We start from the raw sequence: 24217 nt of genomic DNA, 5'->3' as shown, positions 1-24217 counted from the left end.
TGTTAATTAAGCCACCCAGACTGTTTGTCATGGCAGCTGCAATAAACTGAATATTTATATATCAAAAAAATCAACAAATGATTATTATCAGAATATGTAAAGAATACATATTGATTTGTAGGACAAAGAAAAATATAAGAATAGTTCAATAGAAACAGACAAACAGTCATTTCTCTAAAGTGGAAATTTAAACGGCCAATAAACATGAAATAAAGTCACCTTCACTATTAGGAAAATGTAAATTAAAACAACAAACTTCACCAAATTATCAAACTGTCAGCCAGAAAAGTAGAGATAGGCCATTCCAGGCAGAAGGAACAGCATGTGCAAAATATATGACATATGATTATATCATAGGATCATTATATATTGTTTATGATCATTATATATTTATAATATACAAAATATATTTATGTACTTATAATATATATTTTGTAATATATATTATATCCCATACTATATATTGCTATATATAATAACTAATATAATAATATTATATGTAATATATAAAATTACTATATATTTTATATAAAATATTATATGTTTTATAATGCATAAGCTATGCAAATACATTTATACCCCTGTTTGTGTTTTTGTCTGAAGACAGCAACAAAAGTTTTACTGCAAGTAAACATCAAATCTGGACAAAAACATGCTTTTCTCTGCACTCTGTAGCACAAAGCCATATGAAAGTCCAGTGGCTCAGCAAATAGAGGCTCCACAGTCTCAGGCACTCCTAAGATTCTGGGGATCTCTCTTTCTTTGGGGTGTGGTTTCCTCTTCTAAATTAACAAGTGAGTTCCAAGCCATTCATCCAATTATCCTGTAGAATGAAAGGACTCCATTGGTTGTGCCAGAATCACAAAACCAGCAGACCAGATTACTTCCTGCCTTTCTCTGTCAAGGCTCCCCTTCCTGGCCTAGTTCCAGGAACATCTGACCTTTGGAGGATCCTTGTGCCCTGTCCTAAATGATGACCTTCTCTGGCATAACAGAACTGAGGCTGTATTACCTTGGAAGTTCTGAGCACAGACAAAAGTAACTTGTAAAGAAAGTAGAAAGCACCGAGGGGAAAGTAAAATCATCACAGACCCAGTATGTTCCCAAATAAAAAAATCCTTCCATTGTCTACTTTTTCATTATTATATTATACTATTGTCTCTATTTGGTAATTACATGTTTTCTAAATGACATTGAAATTTTACTAGTTGAAAAAAGAAGTGCAGGTAATCATGTAAATGGAAATGTTTGGCCCAAGACATGGAGATTTGGGGCCATGTGTGATTTTTGGCATCACTTACATATAGTAAGATAAGCACAAAAACATTAGAGTTCTAAATAAAACCCTGAGGTGGAAGGAAGGACAGCAGGATTGGTTATGCTTGGCTGTGGAGAGGGAAGGAAAACCCAGCACCACCTCCATAGCTGGTAACGGGCTCCCTCACATTCAGAGCCCAAGTCCTGTGTGGAGTTGGTTGTATGAATGGAAAAAAACAGCCTACAATGTGGATTAACATAGTAACTAACCTATTTGACTAATCATATCTTGTCTGAAAGTTAAGGGTTATAGGGTCAGGGGCAAACCTGCGATTCACTGTCAGTGGGACTCTCTCTCACCCTTATTTTAGAAGTAACTAGCAACAGCAGGAAAAATACAAAAAGGATGGGTTTTGAACACCAAGTTGAAGAGCAGGAATGAAATAAGGTAAGGCCTCTATTGCGAGCAAGCTCATTAAAGTAACGTGTTCATAGGAGTATAAAAGCTGCTGGAAGATTTTCACTCCATGCCTCTCCAAGCAGAAGGCCTGATGGGGAGAGGGGTGGTGCTGAGCACATTCTGGGGGTGACAGACCCTGAAGAGGGCTGAGAGTAATCATTTGGGCCTCATGAGTCCAAATCACTTCACCAAAACCCACAACTAGCCCAGATGAACCACATGAAGAGAGGCAATGTTTCTCAGCCTTTTTCCGTGACCATCTCCCTAAGGAACCATTCTAGGTATTTTCCTCTAATTGCTCCCCCATTAGACTTTAATACCACAGACATGCTGTGTATCTGTTTATCTAATGCATGCAGATCTGTGCCGCATACATAAAAAGAAGTATTTTGTTTGTTTGTTTGTGCTTTTTGCCTCCTGAGAACCAATTTTCACCCCTTGGGAGTGATATCATTGTTCTTTGAGAATGTGTGGCCTAGCCCCATTAACTCTTTTCCTCCATCTTGCCTCAGATGGTATTTCTTATAACCACAGTCAATTGATTAAATTACATTTTATAAAAAATACAACAAGCAAATTAGCCAGGAATGGATTTATTATCCTGATCTAGTGGTTGTAGTTCTTAATGGCACACACACATACACACACACACACACACACACACACACCCCTAGTGACAGGTAAGTAAATTTCAGGGATAAACAGGTGAAATGGAGAATCAATCAGCTGTAAAGCGGTGTTGTGTTTATCACAAAAATTTCACACATACATGTCTCTCCCCACCTTGAAGATCACTCTTAAAATCTGCATAGTCCTACCAGCCAAGATTTTGTCATACTTTCTGACCTACAGTTAGTAGTGTGGAATAAAAACAAGTTTAATTTTTATAAAATTTTCCAAATTCAAACCATAATATAAATTTTAAAGTGATTTTTTTTCCAGCCATATTGTCTCAAAATACTGATACAGCATCCTAGAGGTAGGGGCAGAACACCCACTTGAAATAATTTTCTGGAAAAATCGACTTAACAATCATAAGGCAAACATCTCAGAGTTAGCTTGAAAACAACTTGTTAAAATCATCTACACAATCAATGGTTCCCAAAGCATCCACTTGCTTGATTTGACTGAACCTTTCCAAATTGGTTTACATTTTACTAATAGTTGTAATAAAAGATACCATTATTCCAGCAACCTAGATGTAAGTGCTACTATTGTCCCCATTTTACAGCTGTGGAAAATGAGGCTTATGGTGGTCATACCTTCTCCAAGCCCATAGGGTTAATGAGAGCAGCGAAGTTGCAATTCAGATCTATCTCTGCCTAACCACAAAGCCCACGTTTCCACCACTGCACAGTCTCTCCCTTTGTATAGACAAAGCCTTGGTAGGTAGGAGTGTTAAATGTCAAGTCAAAATATTTCCTCTGAAATATAAGCTGTGTCACTCAACTTTGTGGGTTTTTGAAAAATGTGGACAACAGCTCCATCCTTCTAAAACTGAGCAGGTTAGAAAAGCCACTGTGAAGATTTGTTTTCGAATTTGAGACCCACTCCAAGAGGGTGTGCTCAGAGTTCAACAGACAATGAAAAATCATCCCTCACTCTGCCCACTAACAATTGGTGCACAGGACTCCTGCTCCCTATCAACCTCCCAGCTCCAGCCTGCTAAGAGGGCTCTCTACTTTGCATGCGACTGCACAGAAGCAATTTATTTTCTCATTGGAAATGGTGATGCCCAGAGAGCAGAGCCCTGTCACACATGGGGGAGCCACCACTATAGGGAACAGAAGCTCCTTCCAGCTTGGCTTAGCTGCCATCTTTTAGGCTGCTGTGATAGCAGCGAGAATGGTGAGTACCCAATCCCTGTCTCAAGCAGGATTGAGAGTGTCTCAAATCCCTGCCTTCTTAGACAGAATAATGGCAGGGTTCGTGGGGGAGAAAGGGAGGGGAACCTCTCCCTTGAAACTCTGACTATTGGGCTCCTTAAAGATGGATTAGCATTTCAGAGATTTATTCAGTTTCTTGGATAGAGAAGCTGACTCACAGATACTATAAGTTTGGGCGTGATGGTTTAAAGCAAAATCTGTGTCCTTAAGCAGAATCTCAAACCAATAATTTTGAGGAGGCATAATGAGTGTTGTGATAACCCCCAAAACTCCATAAATAATGAAGTCACACCCCTCTTATGTGATAGTCAAGCATCAAACACCCTCAGCCATCCAGAGCATCTGAAAACACGTAAGTGTCCTTAGCAGTCACCCTGCACAGGCAGAAATTAAAAAGCCAGGAAGAGCTTAAGAGGGAAGGTTACAGAAAGCAGGACATGATTGGTGGGTTTGCAATGAAAGGAGCTCCTTCATAGGTAAGCACTGGCTCTAAAAATCAAGTGCCATTAAAAGCAAAAAGAAGGAATGGTGCGGAAAAATGAGAAAATACAAAATCCAAATCCTAGAGAATCACAGTAATAGTAGCACTGTCCAACAGATAGATACATGTGAGTCACACATGCAAGCCACATGTGTAATTTTAAATCTCCTAATAGCCACACTAAAAATGAAAACAATAGGTAAAATTAATTTTAATGATTTATTTTGCTTGAGATTTTTGCATTTTTTTTACACTAAGTCTCCAAAATCCAGTATGTATTTTACACTTAGAGCACAGCCCTATTTGGACTAGCCACACCTCAAGTGCTTGATAGCCAAATGAAGCTAGTGGTTAATGTATTGATAGAAAATTCTTAGCCATATGCTGAAGGGAATCACAAGGAGTAATATAAAGACATTTACTGTAACATTCTTGTAAGTAGTGAATATTTTTAAACAATCAATATCCATCAAAAGGTAACTAAATTATTTAATTTTATTATATTAAATAACGAAACACAAAACAGCAATTAAATGAATAAACTGAATCTAAATATATCACCATGCTATTAATCCAAAACATAATAATGAATGACAAAATGCAATCTGCAGAATCATGCATACAGCGTACCATTTAGGTAAAGTTTTAGAAATACACCCCCAAAAAAGCCATATGTTGCTTTTTGAAACAAACATATGTAAAACAGTAAAAATATAATTTCAGACAGAAGGAAGAGGCACTAACTTTGAAAAAGTGGTTAGTACTGGGGAAAAAGAAAGGAAGGAAAGAGGGAGAAAGAGAAAAGGGTTTTTTTAAAAAGCTACAAGGAGTCCTCCATTGAATAAGTAAATTTTTATGTATTTAAAAAATAATCTGGCAAAAACAACAAAATGATAATATTGTTAAACCTCAGTGGTGGGTACATAAATGCTCACTAAATTACTCTCAGTTCTTTTCTGTATGTTTGATATATTTCATGAAAGAAGGAGAAAAGATGACACATGATCACAATAGAAAAAAATAAGAGATAAAATAGATGGAACAACCCAGCATGGGACTGGGATTTCATTCTTCCTGCCTCCTGCCTACAGTGGGACGCATCTGACACTCACTAGTGATGCAAGTATTTGCTACACCCCTTCCAAATGCAAATGTAGCAGGGCATTCAGAGATGCCCATAGCTGTGAACCTAGTGAAAAAGAAAATACTCTCTTGTTTTCCATACATTCTATCAAGGCAAAAGAGCATTTGTTTTTATTTAAAAGAATCTACTTTAAAAGGTTTACACAAAACTGTTAGCACATAAAAGAACTGTTAGCACATAAAGGGGTTGACCTTCAGACGATAATGGGTAACTGAGGTGTTAGGTTTTCTCACAGCCCCTACAGCCAAGCCCTGGCTTTATCACACCCTGCACTTTCTCATTCGTAACTTTGAACTCGGTACTTCTACTCCTGAGCCACAATCTCCTACCTTTCCATACAGATCTGTAATCTCCCTCTCTCTCCCCATTTGATTCCTTTCCTCCTTTCTAAGCACGTGAATTTGGTATTCTCCAAAAACCTGAAGAATTGATTGTCCTTTGTCTCTTTCTGGTCATTTATTACAGATGCAACCAAACACTGATCTCATGAGGTCCCCGCTTTTAGCACTTCTCTATCCACGAGGTACCCATTTATCCCTAAACTTGTTTATTGTCTCTGTGCCTGTTCTTCTTTTGGATAAAAATGGCTTCCTCAGTTCCATGGAAACAGTTTTCTATATAAACGATTAGAGATTTATTGTTTAGAGGAGCTTTTTTAAGCTTAAGCAATGGCCTGTATCATACCCACACAACTTTTTTTTACACCCTCACCAAAAGGGAAGAAAAAAGAAAACATATATACAGAGGGTGTTCAAAAAAATGTATACACATCTTAAGAAAGGAAAAAATGTATTAAAATTGTAATACTCAATATATACCAATAACAAAAGATGAATACTAGTCACGGTTGACTTCTGCAATTACAAGAGGTGCTCAAAGTGGTTACCATTAGCGTACTTTTAATACAGATTTTTCCTTTCTTAAAATGTGTATACATTTTTTTGATACCTTCTGTATATATAATTATTGAGACACAAGCTCTCATTCTAGAAACCAATCTCCAATCTGACAAATTGTTTTATGTTCTCTGGTGAATCTATTTCAAGTTTCTAGGTGGCCAAGAAAGACCAGCCAGCCTAAGGTTTTCAGGGCCTTTTGGACTTTCTAATGGATGGTTATTTATAGGCTGAATTCCTCTGCTTTCATTTGGAGGTTTGGCACCTCAGAGAAAGACTCCATTTCCTTAAAAGAACAATTCTTACTTTATCTTCCTGGGTTAAAAAATTTTCAAGATAAATCCCTGTGTTATTTAATAAAAATGTCAAATGGTCTGTCATAGATCACAAAGTTCTTTGAAATTCATTATTTTTAATAAAGGTTAGCAGTTTAGCTGTTCATAAATATGAACTATTAGGAAGGGAGGAACAAAAATATTTAATTTTCCCTGTCCAAACAAGCATTTTTAAACAATTTGAAAAATCTTAAAATCATGTGATTCTATTAAAGCTCATTCAACTCCTGGGTATTATGTCAGCATCACAGAAATAAAAACTGCTTCATTAATTTGAAAAAAAAACACAAAAAAACATTACCATTTAAGTGGCTCTTGGACAATTTAAATATATTGAAATAGAATTTCATCTTTCCCTTAAAAGCAGCGCAGGATGAGATAGTAAGAAGAAATGTCCTGTCTGTAGATTTCAGCCCTTCCTGACTAAGGAGTGAAAACTGAAGGGATCATCTTCACTTAATGCCTGGAGAAGGACAAACATTGTCTTCAAAGACAAGGGGACTATTCGCCCACAAATGCTTTGAGGGTCTGCAGGCAAAACACAAACTGTACTTCAGAATTAAATTTTCAAGTCCCTTCCTAAAATCTTTTAAAGCAGCTCTAGTTGAATAGTTGGTAGATTTGGTTTTGTTCTGTAATTTTCATACTTTTCTACCAACACTATAAATGATCTGTAACCCTCCGTCAGTGAGTTCATCCTTTCTTCTTTCCCTCCTTGCCCTCTTCAGATCTCTCCTTCCCTTTTATGCCCTATTTTCAGAGTTCTGTTGAAGTCATTCCTCCAGAAAACAGCAACATATTTTTGTCTTTGGCGCCCTCTTATGGTCACTTTATTATTATAACAATACGTTGTAGCATTTTAGTGAGGAGTAAATTCTCAGTAAGGAACTTGGCTATTTTAAGACCGAAAAGCTATAAATAAATTCACTTCAGTCTGTTTCTACAGATTACCAATAAACCATTTGTCCAACTAGTCAAGGACAAATCCCCATCCCAACCAGGCCCAAGGGATCTCCTTCTACCTTAGGTGATGCTCCTTCTCTGCCTGCTGTGCAGATGATGTGAGAATTCCATGTGGTTAGGTATTGTCCAAGTCCCATAGACTAATCCTAGCTTCACCCTTCCGTATTTCTCACTCAGTCCTGCATCAGAGATTTTCTTCCACAAGAGCTCAAAGCCTTTTCATCCACAGCAGTGACTCTCACAGTGAAACATGTAAATCCTATGTAATGTGTGAGTGTGCTATGCCTCTGAGCCTAGCACTGTACCTGCCATATACCTCCCCCTTCCCCAGACTTCCCCCAGCTGCGGCTTAACCACCCAGGAGACTCCGACACACCATTAAGTTGCAGCTGAAATACCATCCTCTCTGACCTCCCAGGATGGGCATGTCACAGTCCCTCCATAATTTATACACATCTCTACAATGGTAATTAACCAACTGCACATTGCCCAGTGTGAGTTCTACAGAACTCACTTCCCATTCCATGAGATGCTTCATGGGAAAAGAGTTCTGTGAACAAATACAGTAGGGCCATGGAACATACTATATCCCCTTCTTGGATAGAATGCACAGAACTCTACTTTGGGAAACATTGCTTTTAGTGTTGTGCTGGGCACCCGAGTCGCCTCTGAGAAGCCATATCTGACCCACCTCTGCATGCTGAGAATAGAAATGGCAGAAGTGATGCAAGTCTTTACTTATTGGCTGTCACCTGTCCTCTGTGGGAGGCCAGCACTCAGGGACACTCCTACGCTCACAGAGAACCCTGCTAAGGCAGAATAATGAATCAGCATCAAGGCCACCTCATGTCTCTAGGTGACCAAAAGCTGACTTTATTCCAACTGCTGACACTGGCTTCTTGACACTCTGACCCTCATCCCCTTGCTATCGTATACCCAGATATCAGAAACTTGCTCAACCCTGGATCTTTGCCTCAGGATTTCCTGATTCTGCCGTTTGCCTGGGTGGAAACCTACAGAAACTGTGACTCTAGGAACTCCTTCTGCCTGCTCACTGTCCCACCATCCCTGTCCTACTCTCCTCTACACACCGCAGCAGTTCAACCCCCTTGCAGAATACACTCTTCTTTCCGGGAGAACAAAATGGCATCTTAGTCAATTCTGTCTCCCAGTATCTCCAGAATCTTCCCACTTCTTTCTGACCCCACCAACACATATTCGGGCCACTCATCTCTTCCCTGGATGACTACAGCTTGTCTCTTGCCTCTGTTCTTCTCCCCATCCATTCAAAGAATCATTTCTAAAAGGCAGATCTGATCACATCACTCCCCTTTACAAAAAGTTGCAGTGACTTGTTGTTACTGTTTGAATCAAGACCAAACCCTTCCATAGTTAGTCCTCTGCCAAACTCTCCAGCTCTGCCTCACCATCCCTCGCCCCACATGGTACAGCCACATAGAAGTTGTTTAGATTATTAAAACATCACTTTTCTCCCATGCCCAGCAGACACCATTCCCTCTGCCTGGAGCTCTCTTCCCTTCCCGCACTCCACATGGTTCATCCCACCCATTCTTTACTCTCATCTAAACATCACCTCCGCCAGAGGCCTGATTCACATGACCCCCTAGATTAGGGCCTGACCCCTTCCCCCCCAGAGGCTCCCATTACGTCCTGCATTCCAATTGTTACAAAAATCATCTCACTTTAAGTAACTGCTTGGTGTTTCTAATTTGTTAAGATCCATCTCCCCCACTCAGGGCAGACACTGGGCAGCAGAGGCCAGGTCTATATGGCTCACTCCTCCATCCCCAGCACCCAGCACCAGGCTGGCACATGGTGGCATTTAGTGAAAATTTATTGAATGAATTTTGGATCATGCAATTTCCTTGTAACCACAGAACACACACTTTTCCCCCTACAATAATTGTATGGCCTGTTTCAGAATGAAGGTTCTTTAAATATCATGCAAAGAAAGACATTTCTCTGTTTCCTGAAAATAACTGCTTTCCCTGTCCCAAATTTGAATCAAGCCTAAAGCGAACTGAATTCTATATCACCAGAGGGGTATTTCTTTTCCATATTGTATCAAACACATTTACAACTGAGGTCAAAATTGTGGTAAGAATATATTTCATATCTAACACTTTAGAGTTTCCTAAATGCTTTTACTGTATTATTGTACAATGTAAAATCCCATTATTCTTGCATTATTTTGTATGTGTAATTGTAGACTACTGTTTTTTAATGGATTTTCCTTGGGATCTCAAGATTACTCCTCATTTATACCAACATAGGTAATCAGACTATCAGAAAGACCCTGGGATTTTCTACACTGGGTGACAGAATGTGGTAGACCCATAACTTCAAAGTTTTAAGGGAAGTTTTATTCTCAATCTTGAATTATTTATACTTGACCAAATTATTGATTAAATGTGAGGATACAATAAAGACATTTCAGATATTTAAGGATTTAAGATTTGACTTCCCCTATGGAAAATTACTGGAAAGTTTTATTTGGCAAAAGGAGGGGGTAAACAAAAACAAAACAAAACAAAAAGGATCCAGGAAACATAGGATACAGGAAATAAGTATATTCTTAAAAAAGGAGAGTGGGGAAGGGTAGTCCAAGGATTTCATTTAGGGACTGGAGAACAAGTAGTGCAGATCAGAGCAGGAGGATAGTAAGTAGGACACAAAATGCAGTTATAAAGATTGTATCTTGCCCACCAGAACCCACCCAGAGATCCGCGCAGCTGAAATCCAGTCCATGTGTGGCTCACCAAGTCAAGTATTCTGATGGAGAGCTGAGTACCCTAAGGTTCTATATTCGTTTGTGGCATCCCTGAAAGAAGGCTATGGGAGAACAGGGTGGGAGGAGTGGAACTGACAAAATGTTTAGAACTCTTTAAGAGTTTGGCAAAATTATTGATAAACTCGTTGAACCATTTGGAAAAAAATGTGTCACATGTGTAAGTTTGCTAGGGCTGCCGTAACAAATACTACAGACTGGGTGGCTTAAACAGAAATTTATTTTCTCACAGTTCTAGAGGCTAGAAGTCTAAGATCAAGGTATCAGCAGGGCTGGTTTTTTTCCTGAGGCCTCCCCCGCTTGGCTTACACATGGCCGCCTTCTGACTGTGTCTTTGCATGATCGTCCCCCTGTATGTGTTCTGTGTCCTGATTTCGTTTTATATGACCAGTCATATTGGATTAGGGACCACCTTAATGGCCTCATTTTAACTTAATCACCTCTTTAGAGGCCCGATTTCCAAATGTGTTCACATTCTGAGGTACTGAAGATTAGGATTTTAACATACAAATTTGGGGATTTCGGGGATATAATTCAGCGCATAACGGTTACTAGTAAACTAAACAAATGAAAGGAAATGTAAAGCAATTATTAGCCCAAGGAAAAATAAAAGTTGTAGCAGAAGTGATCATGGTAGACTATCTGGTCAGCAGCAAACAATATTTACATTGTCATTATAATGTAAACACTGAGTTTTAACCAAAGTTTGTACTATTAAGAGAATGAAGGGTGATGATAATGTGGGAGATGGGAGAGAGCAACGACAAAGAGGGTAAAATCCTCAGCCACTATAAAGGAAAGATAATAGATAATATTCCAAACATGTTAGTCAAGAAAGAGTAGAACAAGATTATTTAGAGATATGGAGGTAAACACTCAAACAACTGAAGTGGTTGAAAGTAGTTGAATTTGGTGAGAAGGAATCAGGAGTGAGGAGGGCTGGAGAAAGGAACTACTAAATTTTATAAGCTTTTTGTACTATTTAATGTTTAATTGTGAAGATATGACTGTGATTAAAAATAATTTTTAAAGGTTTAACTTTAGGGTTTTTTGTTTTTTGTTTTTAAGGAGGACGCAGCTCACAGTGGCCCATGCAGGGATTGAACAAGCAATCTTGGTGTTATCAGCACCATGCTCTAACCATCTGAGCTAACTGGCCACTCTTAAAGGTTTAACTTTTAAATATCTCAAAGTTTAACACATTTTGGAGGTTGCTGACACAGACTATGCTACTCTGTTAATTTATTTGTGTGCAAAATTCAGAATAATCTCTCACCTCCATTTCACTGAAACACATTTAAGTTGCCAAAATGGCTGTTGAAAATCTTACCATTTGCAAGTACCTATTTGTATGGATTGGAATTTCCTCAATATTTTCAGCCAAAAGAAAATTCATAAATGAAACAGATTCTGAGGTGGTAAAGACATGATGAACATCCAGAACCTGATTTCAAATGTGTTTGTGAAAACTAACTCATTGTTTTCATTAACTTTATAATAAGTAAATGCTTCGTGTTTCCCTAATATAAATGCATTCTAATAAAATGCTGTTTCTCATCCATTAAAACAACTGTTTTTTTCAGATAAGGGGAGGGAAGTAATTAGGAAGGCTGATCTGTACCTAGGAGCCCCTTCTCCCTTTGTCCACTTCAGATTCCCAGCATGAGCTAAAACTTTCAAGCCTTTAATCACTGCAAAAGAGGTACCAGTAAGTGAGAGTGATGGGTGGGGACAGTCCCTGAAGTCCACTGCCTAAGCCAAGCACACCCTGTAATTGTCCATCTCTCCTCCTAATGTTGGTAAGTCATAGAGCTTTAAAATTTATTACCAATTCCTGGATAAATTTTCTCTTAAAATGTCTAGTTTTCCCCCACCCCAGAACCTGATTATGCAAATACTCACACATTTCTGCATATATTAAGTTATATAAAAGACATTTGGTCAGGAAAGTTAGTTGCATCTGCAAGGAATACCTTGTACCCCTGCCTTTCTTACTGAAATTCCAGGGACCTTCTTTTTCAAATTCAAGTTAGCTGCCACTCTGTCAAAAGTTCTTGAAGTAGAGAGTAAGGCGGAGTTACCCAATTTTGTTTTATGATATAAATGGCTTTGGGCCCTTATTTAAAAACAATTCTCCTCCCTAAACTTGATAACTCAAAACTCCTAGGGAGTGGCTTAGAAATCTGTACTTTTGACAAACACTCCCGGTGACGCTAACCTTCAGGCAAGCTTGAGAAACCGTTGTGAGGACCACCTATTCTATGATTCCTCTGCCCATTAATAATTGAGACCTGATGTTAACTAAATTTTTTGTGATAATCATTTCATAACATGTAAATCAAGTCGTATTGTAGACCTTAAGTTTATACAGTGCTATACGTCAATAAAACTGGAGGAAACAAAAAGAGAGGCAACAATTGCACTGAATGTTAAAGAGTGAATGGTAGATTAATTAAATAATTTTCAAAGAGAAAAAATTTTTAATTAATTAATTTTACAAATTGAGACCCTCTGCCCCAGACAGTGATCTGGGCAATCCAAGCAATCATGTCCCCACTGGACACTTTTACAGATAAAAAGCTAATGGTCACTGACAGCTTTACCTTTCTAAGATAAAATTAATCTACCAAAATGGTATAAATATCAATAAAATTATCTAATAATTTAAAAACTGAAACTATGTCATTGAAATGAATGAGTTTGGGAATTGGAGAAACTTGGATTTGAATACCAGTGATATCATTTAATAATTATATGACCCTCAACAAGCTGTTTAATTTCTTAAAGCCTCATTCTTCTCTAAAATGAGAATAATACCATCTGCTTCACAGAGCTGTTCTGAGGATTAAGTGAGAATATCTATAAATCACCTAGCATGGTCGCTGGCCCATAAAAGGTATCCAGAAAATATCTGTTCCTTCCCAATCCATAAAAGAATGCAACATTTGTGGTAGATTTGTATTGGGTCCACCTAACTGAGCTAGAATTACATTTCCCAAAATTCTCTTCCCTCCCTGCATAACCCTAAATTAGCATGGAACTCAAAAGATATTTTGCTAGAGATTTGGAAGATAGAAGGGAAGCAGCAGCTATATTGCTGTACTCAATAAACAAGTAAATATAAATAAACAGATTGTGCTAGACTCTGGATACAAATATTGGAAATAAAAGTATTAAAATTGGACAAAAAAACATAAATGTCTTTAAAATTAAAATGTCCATATTACCCAGATCTATCTATAAATTTAATGCAATCACTATCAAAAGTCCAATGGCATTTTTCACAGAATAGAATAAACATTCTTAAATTCATATGGAACCACAAAAGAGTCCAAGTAGCCAAAGCAACTTTGAGAAAGAACAAAGCTGGAGGCATCACACGTTCTGATTTTAAACTATACTAAAAACCTATAGTAATCAAAACAGTATGGTACTGGCATAAAAACCAACACAGACCAATAGAATAGAATCAAGAGTCTAGAAATAAGCTCATACACATATAGCCAACTAATATTTTACAAGAGATCCAAAAATACTCAATGGGGAGAGGACAGTATTTTCAATAAATCCTCAGTGTATTTTCAATAAATTTTCAGTGTTGGGAAAACTGAATAATCACATGCAGAAGAATGAAATTGGACCCGTGTCTTACACCACTCACAAAAATTAACTTGAAATGGATTAAAGACTTAAATGTAAGACCTGAAACCATAAAACCCTCAGAAGAAAACGTAAGGAAAAACCTCCCTGACATTGGTCTTAGCAATGACTTTTTGGCTATGACACCAAAAGCACAAGCAACAAAAGCAAAAATTAATATCACACTACAAAGCTTCTACAAAGAAAAAGAAATAAAATGAAAAGGCAATCTACAGAATGGAAGAAAATTTTTGCAAACCATATATCATGTAATAGTCTTAATATCAAAAATATATAAGGAACTCATACAACTCAATAGCAAAAAATAATTTGATTAAAAAATGGACAGAAAACCTAACAGAGATTTTTTTCAAAGAAGGCGTACAAATAGAACTTAATAAACATTTTTTCAAAGAAGACATACAAATGACCAAAAGATGCTCAACATCACTTACCACCAAGGAAATGGAAATCAAAACCACCTGACGTGATACATCACCTCACACCTGTTAGAAGAGTTATTATCAAAAAGATAAAGAAAGCAGGTGTTGGTGAGAATGTGGAGAACAGAGAACCCTTGTGCACTGTTTGTGGTAGTATAAATTGGCACATCCATTATGGAAACAGTATGGAAGTTCCTCAAAAAATTAAAAATAGAACTAAATCCCACTTCTCAGTACATACCCAAAGGAAATGAAATAATTATCTCAAACAGAATCTGAACTCCCATATTTATTACAGTATTATTCACAGTAGCCCAGATGTTTTCATTGGGCTATTGAATCTAAGTGTTCATTGACAGATGAATGGATAAAGAAAATATTATATATACATATATAATAAAATATATGATAAAATAGTATTCAGCTATAAAAAAATTCTTGCCATTTGTAGCAATATGGATGAAGCTTTGAGGGCATTAAGCTAAATGAAATAAGTCAGACAGAGGATGACAAATACTGTATGATTTCACTTATATGTGAAACCTAAAAAAGACAAAGTCATAGAAACAGAGAGTAGAATAGTGGTTGCTAGGAGCTGGATTGTGGTGGGAGAAATGGGGAAGTGTTGGTGAAAGGGCACAGACTTCCAGTTATAAGATTAATAAGTTCTGGGGATCTTATATTCAGCATGGCAGCTTTATTAAAAATACTATATTATATATTTGAAAGTTGCTAAGAAAGTAGATCTTAAATGTTCTCACCAAAAACAATTATAATTATAAACTAACTTTATTGTGCTAATCATTTTGCAACATGTACATGTATCAAATCATCACATGGCACAACTTAAACTGTGTTATATGTCAATGATATCTCAATAAAGCTAGAAAGAATAAATACACTTTTTTAAAAAAGGAAAAGAGGAATGGCATTAAGGAGAGGAGTACATGAAAGAGTTTAACTTAATCAATATTATTTTATCGCTTTAAAAAAATAAAATCTGAAGTTAAAAAAATGCCCAAATATTAACATTTGTACATTCAGGGTAGTAAATATCAGGTTGTTATTATTGTACTTTTCCGTAGTTTTAGTATTTTTCCATATTAAACCTAAGACTGGTTTCGTGGAGGAGCAAAAGTAGAAGCAGAGATCACAGTTAACAGTGGTCCAGGAGAGAGCAATGGTGCTTTGGGTTAGGGTAGAGGCATTGAAGGTAGAAAGAAGTCAACACACTTCAGATGTATTTTAGAGAATTTGCTAATGCTTTGGATGGGTGTGAGGACAACATAAGAATTGAAGTAACTTCCTAGGGTTGGAGCTTAAACAACTGAGAGGATGACATTTGTAGAAATTCAGAACACATAAGGAGGAAGGACTATGGAGAAAGGGGTGGTGAGGAAAGATGTTAAAAATCCAGAGTTTGACTAAACTGTGCCTATTGAGTCTGAGAGGCAAATTAGACCTGTAAGTGGAGATGTCAAGCATGGATCTGAACAACTGAGCCTGCTGCTCAAGTGAGAGGTCAGGGATGGGATATAGACTAGGAGGTTATCAGTATATAGTGGTATCTACGTCATAAGACTGAGAGAAGTCATGAAGACACAAAATGTGGAAAGAAAAGAAGGAAAGACCAAGCCCAGGGCCCTACTACATTACTCTAATAGACCTGAAGGAGTTAGTGAAGGAAAAGCAGGAGAGATAGACGTAAAACCAGGAGGGGATGGTATCACAGAAACCAATAGAAGAACAAGTGAAATGAAAATAAAGATCAATTAGATTTGGCCACATAGTCATTGGTGACTTTGATAAGAATAGTATATGCGGCGTGGTGGAAGCAAAAGCTAGTAGACTGATGAGTTTATTTGAAATGTTTCCTAATAAAATTTAATTTTAATTTTACTTTACTATTAACTTTTATATGGGAAATAAGAAAATAAAGACAACAAGAGCAGACAACTCAGGAAATTTTGCCCAGAAAATAAGCACAGATAGGGTTGACTGCAGAGAGAATTACTATCAAGGAACGTGTGGTTTTTGTTTCGCTTTGTTTCATTTTGAGACAGGATGTATTTGAGCATGTGTTTGAAGGCCTTCAGGAATGATCCAATAGTAAGAGAGAGACTGAAGATATAGGGAATATGGAAAAGGTAGTTGCAAGAACAGACAGTCCTTAGAAAAATGAGAGGGGGAAAGGACTCTATCACATGTTTAAGGGTGTTTTTCCCACTATGACAGAAGACAGAGGATGTCAGTACAGGGACAGAAAGTCTTGAATGTTTGGTCCTGGAGGAGGCAATGAAATCACTAACCAACAGAGGAGGAAGGGAGATGTTACAGGAGGCTTGAGAAAGAAATAAAAGTAATCTTGGTAAGTAAAAGTACACCCACTAGGAAGGAGAGCAAGATTTCAGACAATATCCACTGCCTATTTGAAATCTGTGGTCACAAAATTAAGTGCAACTAGTCTGTGTGTATGTGTGTATGTGTGTGTGTGTGTGTGTGTGTGTGTGTGTGTGTGTGTGTTTTCTCCAGCAATCTTCTGCTGCTCTTGTGTAAGCAGGTAATTGAGTTTAGACAGGCTTGGGGTAGCCAAACAAGAGGAAAGGAGGGAGCTAAGGCCAAAAACTAATAGGTGAATTCAGCAAGGTCATGTGATATAAGATAAACATAAAAATTACAATTGTAGTTCTATATACTAGCAATGAACATGTAGACACCAAATTTAAAAACACAATTTGCTATCTCTCAAAAAACTGAAATACATAGGCATAAATCTAATGACACATGTACAGGACTTATGTACAGAAAACTACACTCCATTGAAAGAAATCAAAGAAGATCTAAATAAATGGAGATACATATCACATTCATGGATTGGAAGATTTAGCATGGTAAAGATGTCAGCTCTCTCCAAATTGATACACAGTTTAATGCAATTCCTATCAAAGTCCAGTAAGACTTTTTGCAGATATAGACAAGATTGTTCTAATGTGTAGAGAAAGGCAAATGAACTCAAGGAATTAAAACTATTTTGCAAAAAAGAAGAAATTGGGAAGAATCAGTATAGCCAGTTTCAAGACTTATTATATGGGCTACAGTAATTAAGACTGTGTGCTCTAACACAGAGAAACTCTAAGTGGCATTTGGCCCAGATACGGTGGACCAAAGAAGAAAGATCACACACGTGATATTCTACTTGACTTTAGCCAACAGTATGAAATGCTATAAATGCAGAATCCATGGAAATGTTTCAACATATGTTGCGTGAGTCTATATAACTTGATATACCTGAATAAAAATGAAAACATCCAGTCTCTCATTTGTCTTTGAAACTGAAGGGAAACTATCTGAATTTTTCATTTGCTCTTATTACAATTGTTCATTAAGTTTGCTTAAAGAAAAAATATAAACAGCATGAAATCCCATAGAAAGGGAAAAGCTAGTTACTCTGCAAATATCCCCATGGATGACTGTGCTGGTTTCAAGAGAGAAAACACATATAAATGTATGTTGTGGGGAATTAGAAATTTCTACTGCATTTACTGGATGTAAATTAAATTGCTATGTCTGAGAAGATGGCAAGTCACGTATTAAGAGAGAAACTAAGAAGAAATTATACTCTCCACAATCCCTCTTGGCTCCCATTCGTCCTCAAGGCTCCTTTTCAACCCTGGCTCCTCACAGTCTCTTTCTCTAGGTATTTCCTAGTCCATGGTCCTGAAAGAGAGAAAATCTGATTGGCCCAGCTCCTCTTTATGTGCAGAGCAACCTCATAGGTTGCTGAACAGCCTACGAAGTGGCTTTCTCTTTGCATGAGTGAGCACTTCCAATCCAATCAGCTGCAGACAGGAGTGGAGTCTCTTGCTGTAACTTAGAAGGGACTGTGAGCAAGGCAAGCACCATGACTGACTTCTCTAGTGCATGCCCACCATGGTCAATGCATGCTTTTCTTTCTGCCTAGAATACCCTTTCTCTACTCTCTATGTTCCTGGTGAAAAAGCCATCTCAGAGGTCACTTCTTCCAGGAAGAAGCTGTTAGGTTTCCCCTTCACAGTGCTACTTCCATCATAACACCAACCATTGGGTAATATCACCGTGCAGGTAACACATATTAATAACACATCAATTAATATTTTAATTGATGTCATTTTTTCCTGGATTTTCTGATATCTTGAGGTTCTCCCTTCTTTGAGGTGCTAGACTTCAGGAACACAGGAAAACATAAGTGATGTATTCTTGGCTTTTGTGCTTCAAAAATCCACGGGGACATAAACCTGGATTTCATATTCTAAGAAAGAAAAAAACAACCCCTGTATTAAGGCTGGCTTAATACAGTCAGCCTGGCCTTGGTTTTGCTAGGAGCTGGCCTGGCACCTCAGATAGGCCTAGGTGTTCTCCTGTTAAACACAAATAATTTCCCAAAACATCAATGTCAAACAAGGCTACGATGAAAATCAAGACCAAAAAAAAAGACCACTTCATGTCTCCATATTCATGTCTGAATACAGACAAAACATGAACATTTTCCAAGCCACAAATAAACCCAACATCTCCTGTGCCTAGATAATGTGAGTGACTGCAGCTTCTTTACCAATTACAGCTTTAGCTTCTGTCTAGTCTTCTCTCATTTTAGATAAGATGTATTAAGACACCCAGTCACCCATTAAGACACCCAACCCCCTCTCCAATCTTACTTACCCTACTTTTTGACAGTATCCAAGCCAGAGAAAAACTCCATTCTTTAAACCCCTTCAAAATCTTTTAACACAAGTCCAAATTCTATAACAAGTCCTTTCTAACACCCTCTTACTGAAAACACCTCAATTCTTTTTTTCTGCGGGGGGTGGGGGGATATTTTTGTTAACATTTTTTTTTATTAGTTTTAGGTGAACAAAACAATGTAATAGTTAGACATTTATTGTTTATATCCCTCACACAGTGAAAACCCCCCTCCCCCCATCCACTACGCCTCTGACATCGCACACAGCCATTACATTTCCTCTGTCTCTATTCCTAATGCTGTATTCCATTTCTTGTAACTATATGTATATATAAAATTGTAGTTGACATTAATTATTGTTCAGTTTAAGCTTCAGGTGTACAGTGCAGTGATCAGGCATCTACATCATCCCTGAGACGGTCTCCCTAATGAGACAAGTGTCCATTGGATACCCTACAAAAAAAACCACCTCAATTCTTTATATGGCATGTAGTCTCCCTCACTGTACAAAGCAATAAACCAAATTTGTTCAACTGCAGGTTCCTTATGGGCTTGGCTGGAGGGTAATGACCTTCTGAACTCTGAAGAAGACACAGTTTATGCTATAAATAAAAATATTTGAAAGAATATGTATGGTCATTCAAAGACAGTTTTATCCCAATCCCCACCCATAGTAGATTTCATAATATTCCATAACCCGAGGAGCTGAAACAAAGGGGAGAGAAGATCAAAGAGAAATACACTGGCATTATGCTACTGGAAAATAAATACACTCTACAGGAATATTAGGACATCAAAAAACCAGTATTGCAGTCACTAACTGGGAATGAAGAAACCTGGACTCTGGTGGGACCCTGAGAGGGGTACCCATGCCACTTACTCTCCCCTCTCCCCCATCTATCCTTACCAACCCCCACACACACCAAGCCAAGCCTCTTGGAGACAATATGCATAATAGAATTCCCAGGTAGATTTGTGGGTCCAAGATTGAGGATCTGTGCTCAGGTTCCAAGGAGAGCTCGGTACTTGGCAAAACTCATGGAATTTTTCAAAGCCCATTATCAGGGCTCTCTGTCTAGGGACAACCAAGAAGGTTGTGGGAGCAGCTAAGACCCAGAACTGAAGAAGCCTTGTGGTTGGGATAAAGAGACACAGCTATAATCTACATGGACCAGCCATTATGGACCAGATGGAATAAGATGCTCAGCAGATGCCAAAGTGGAAGATGCCACTAAGATCTCCCTATCCCCCAATACTTTGGCACTCTGTTGCCTCCCAGCCACTCTTATGGAAGGAGAGGGGACAAGAAATCCTGAACTGACCAAGATTACTTGCGTTGATTGAAATTAAGTGTCCATTTGAAGTCAGATCAAAGCCTCAAAATAGAAATTAAGTTCTGTTCTGGAAAAACTTCTGGGCACCTTAATTTGTTCCATAAGATCAACCCAGTGCTTTTACTATCACCTCTCTAAGCTACAAGTGTTTTGCGTCCACAGAGCCATGTCCACAACATCTGTCTGTCTCCCTCACTATATTCCGAGTTCATGGAACATTGGAGCGCCATGTTATTTGTTATTGACCCGCCAGTGCCTGTCACAGTGCCGGTTTTACATTTGTCCTGAATCAGCCATTAACCAGTTGTATATCCTTAGGCAAGTTGCTTAATTGCTTTGAGATTTCATTTCCTCACATTAAAATCAGTGGCTCTACTGGCAAAAACACTTTTTCACAAATTGTAGCAAAGACTATTGGTAACAAGTATGAATTGTAGAATATTTTAACAAAACGTATTTTTCTATTTTATAGCTATATACTAATCAGAACTAGGTTAACTAGATTCAACTACTCCTTTAATCCAAGGAATTCAGAGACGTCCTTAGGGAACCTAATTTAATGACTAGATAAGGCAAATTTGTAATTAGCGTATCAACCGCTTATATGGAATTAAGTCTTTCCAAAGTGCTTGAAGGTGCTTGAAACAGTTTATCGTAAGTAGACCAACTGCTCCCAAACCGGGTGCGTCATCAGAGTCGTTTGTGGAACTTTTTAACTGCAGAGATCCCTGGGCCCACCATGGGATTCTGATTCCATTGGCCATGGTGGGCTCTGGAATCTACCTGTTTAAAAAGCTTCCCAGGAAATTCCAGTCATCAGCCAGGTATGAGAATCACTGCTTTAGAAAAAAATTAACTAGACGATGGAAACTCCAACCCTATTTGATTTATCACTGATTCCAAGCTCATTTCTCTTTTTAATTTTATATCAAAACATGATTTTTTTTCTTTTTTAAATCAGTATATTACTAGTGAATGCTATGCTGTCTGAGAGTTGCTTCAAAATAAACTAGAGAGTTGAGGAAAATAAGCTAGAGAGTTGAGGCTGGGAGAGTAGGGTAAAATGAAACAGGATTGGCTATGAGTTGATAATTATTGAACCTGGGACCAAGTACAAGTATTCTGTTTCCATTTTTTTATTCTTTCTACTTTTGTATATGTTGAAGCTTCCTGACCAAATGTTTTGAAAAATGAAACTGAGAATGAGAATAAGTAAAGCCCCTGCTTCTTCCCTCTCATAATCTCATTCCCCCAGTAATAACTAGTATTAGAAGTTGGTTGTATATCCTTCCAGATATTTTCCTGTGTATTCTATATGAATCTCCTTTTTTTTATTCCATTTATGTTCCAACCTTGTGCCAGACCCTGTAATGAAATTGGTTTAGGAGATGTACCTAGAAATGTTTCACAGGGAAATCACTACAATCCCCTCACCAACCTTCTTCCTGTTTCCCTTACTCCAACCATCTCCTGGTTCACTCCCACTGCAAGCGGAAGGGGGTGCCTTAAACCCCAATTCATTTGCCTGGGAGCCATTACTGCATTTTCTCCACAGACAAGATTGTGTCTCCTCTAATTCTCCCTCATTGCAACTTATGAAGGCTTTGAAGGCAGCCAGACTCTGAGTTCAAATCCCAGCCCCACCACTTTCTAGTTGGGTACTTAATCTCCCTGAGCCTCCGTTTTATAATCTGTGCATGATGCTAACAGTAGTGTCAACTTTTCAGGGTTGTTGTGATTTGTAACACCTGTAAAAGTTTAATTTCTGCCCCCTTCCTAGAATCTCATTAACATATGTTCTGGCTAAATTGTGAGTTTTTGCCAAACTCATGCCCAAACCCCATCTCTACCCTTACACACACATCCCACAAATATGTTAGAGTTTCAAGTTTTGTTTCCCTAGAATATAAGATAATTAGAAGAATCAAAGCATTTACTATTTTCTTCAGCCTCCTTTCAACAAAAAGATGTCTTTCCGCTCGGGGAATCAAATGGGTGGACATGTGATGATGCAGGTATACATATGTCCCCAACATTGTCTGTAAAATCCTAAGTACCTCGCTGATTACCTCTCTGATTTTTGTTTTGCTTTGTTTTGTTGTTAATCTCATTTCATCCCTTTCTTTACCAACTCTTTCCTTAGGTATGATGATGCAGTATCTCCAACAATAGGTTTCCAAGATGGTCTTGACCTATCAAAACTCTGCTGGCAACATATTTCCCCAAACCTGTTTGAGATGGTTTTCCCTGACACTAAATTCTATTTTATCTATGGCTATATCTGTACAGTGCTTATACATTTAGAAACGAGAGAAAGAGAGAGAGAGAGAGAGAGAGAGAGAGAGAGAGAGAGAGAGCTTTCAAACACCTGGTCATCATCTAAATTTCTCATTTGTAATCCAGATATATTGGCTCCATGTATTCACAGACAGAGAAATATGCACTCATATTTGCGCATGCTAGCATGAGTGCACACACATACAAACACATATATAAATCTCTTTTGACCCTATCGTGTACATACTTTGAAAAGTTTGTTAGAAGAACCAGCCTGGTAATAATTCACTGCACCTCATGTATAATAAGCAGGAATGCACCAGCCTTTATGATGAATTGCCAGGGTAACACAGGGACATCTTGTTTGCATTTCAATGCACCAAGTGTCAGATTCTTATTTCATTACTCGCCGGCACATTAGTGGACGGTTTTTAATTTCTTTTTTTTTTTCCCTTTAGCAAAGCTCCATGGAGACCTCTTGCTTTTGCCACTTGCATTGGGAGCAAGGTTGCATTATTTTTAAATGCTATAGTGTCTGGGTCTCACTCGAAATGTTGCTGAATTAACAAAATAAATGATAGCATACTACCAGCAGCATCTGGCTTTAAAAAAAAAACTCAAAATTTCTCATGCTTTTATTGAACTCATTCTATAAAAGGGGGATTGGAGAATTTGTGGCATCTTCTTCATATTTTAAATTGGAAGATGTTTTATGTTTTAAGTTGTTTTAGGGTTTTTCCCCCTTTGTTTTTCTTTTACCTAGATTCAGATTCAGATTCTTACGTGAAGCAATATGAGAAGCTAGTCTCAGGGAAAAGATGTCGCTCTGAATCACCTTATAAACTGCTGGAAGATACTGGATTCTCAGACCTACCGTGAACTCCCCTGATTTACCCCACACTCAAAGGCAGCAGACTAAATGTGAATGCCATCTAGACTGAGAGCAGGCATATTTTTCAAAATTTTCCAAAAATTTGAAGTGAACTTTCTTCCTAATATTTTTCTAAGTGCATAATCAGATACAAAGAAACATTCTTTGGTGCACTGATTCTCAAACTTTCAGACGCTTCAGTGGCCTGGAGGGCTTGCTAACACACAGATGGCTGGGCCCTACACCAAGTGCTTCTGATTCAGTAGGTTTGGGATAAGGTCTGAGAATTTGCATTTCTAACAAGATTCCAGGTAATGCTGAGGCTACTGGTCAGGGAATACACTGATGGGCAAACTCAGAGAACCACTCCAGGGTGGATTACAACCCCAGCTCTATCATTTATCTTCCGAGTGGCCTTGGGAAAGTTACTTCACCTCTGCGGTTTAGAGTCCTCATCAATAAAATAAAGATAATAATAATATTTCTCCTTGGAGTAATTGTTAGGGAACATGAACCAAAAAATATAAAGCACCAGGCACACTGACAGGCACATAGTAGATGCTCAACAAATATTAGTTCTTTTCTCTTCCTCGTCTCCTTCTCATGGAAAGGAGATGAGAAGTTCTATGGTCCAATACTCCACACAACATAGGAGTACCGCCTCCAACCTGCCTTCCTTAGTCATTCATTCAGCTCCTATCT

Source organism: Rhinolophus sinicus, linkage group LG10 (genome assembly GCF_036562045.2).
Source record: "Rhinolophus sinicus isolate RSC01 linkage group LG10, ASM3656204v1, whole genome shotgun sequence".
NCBI lineage: Eukaryota > Metazoa > Chordata > Mammalia > Chiroptera > Rhinolophidae > Rhinolophus > Rhinolophus sinicus.
The sequence above is the reverse complement of the archived record's forward strand: the minus strand, read 5'-3'. Positions refer to the sequence as shown.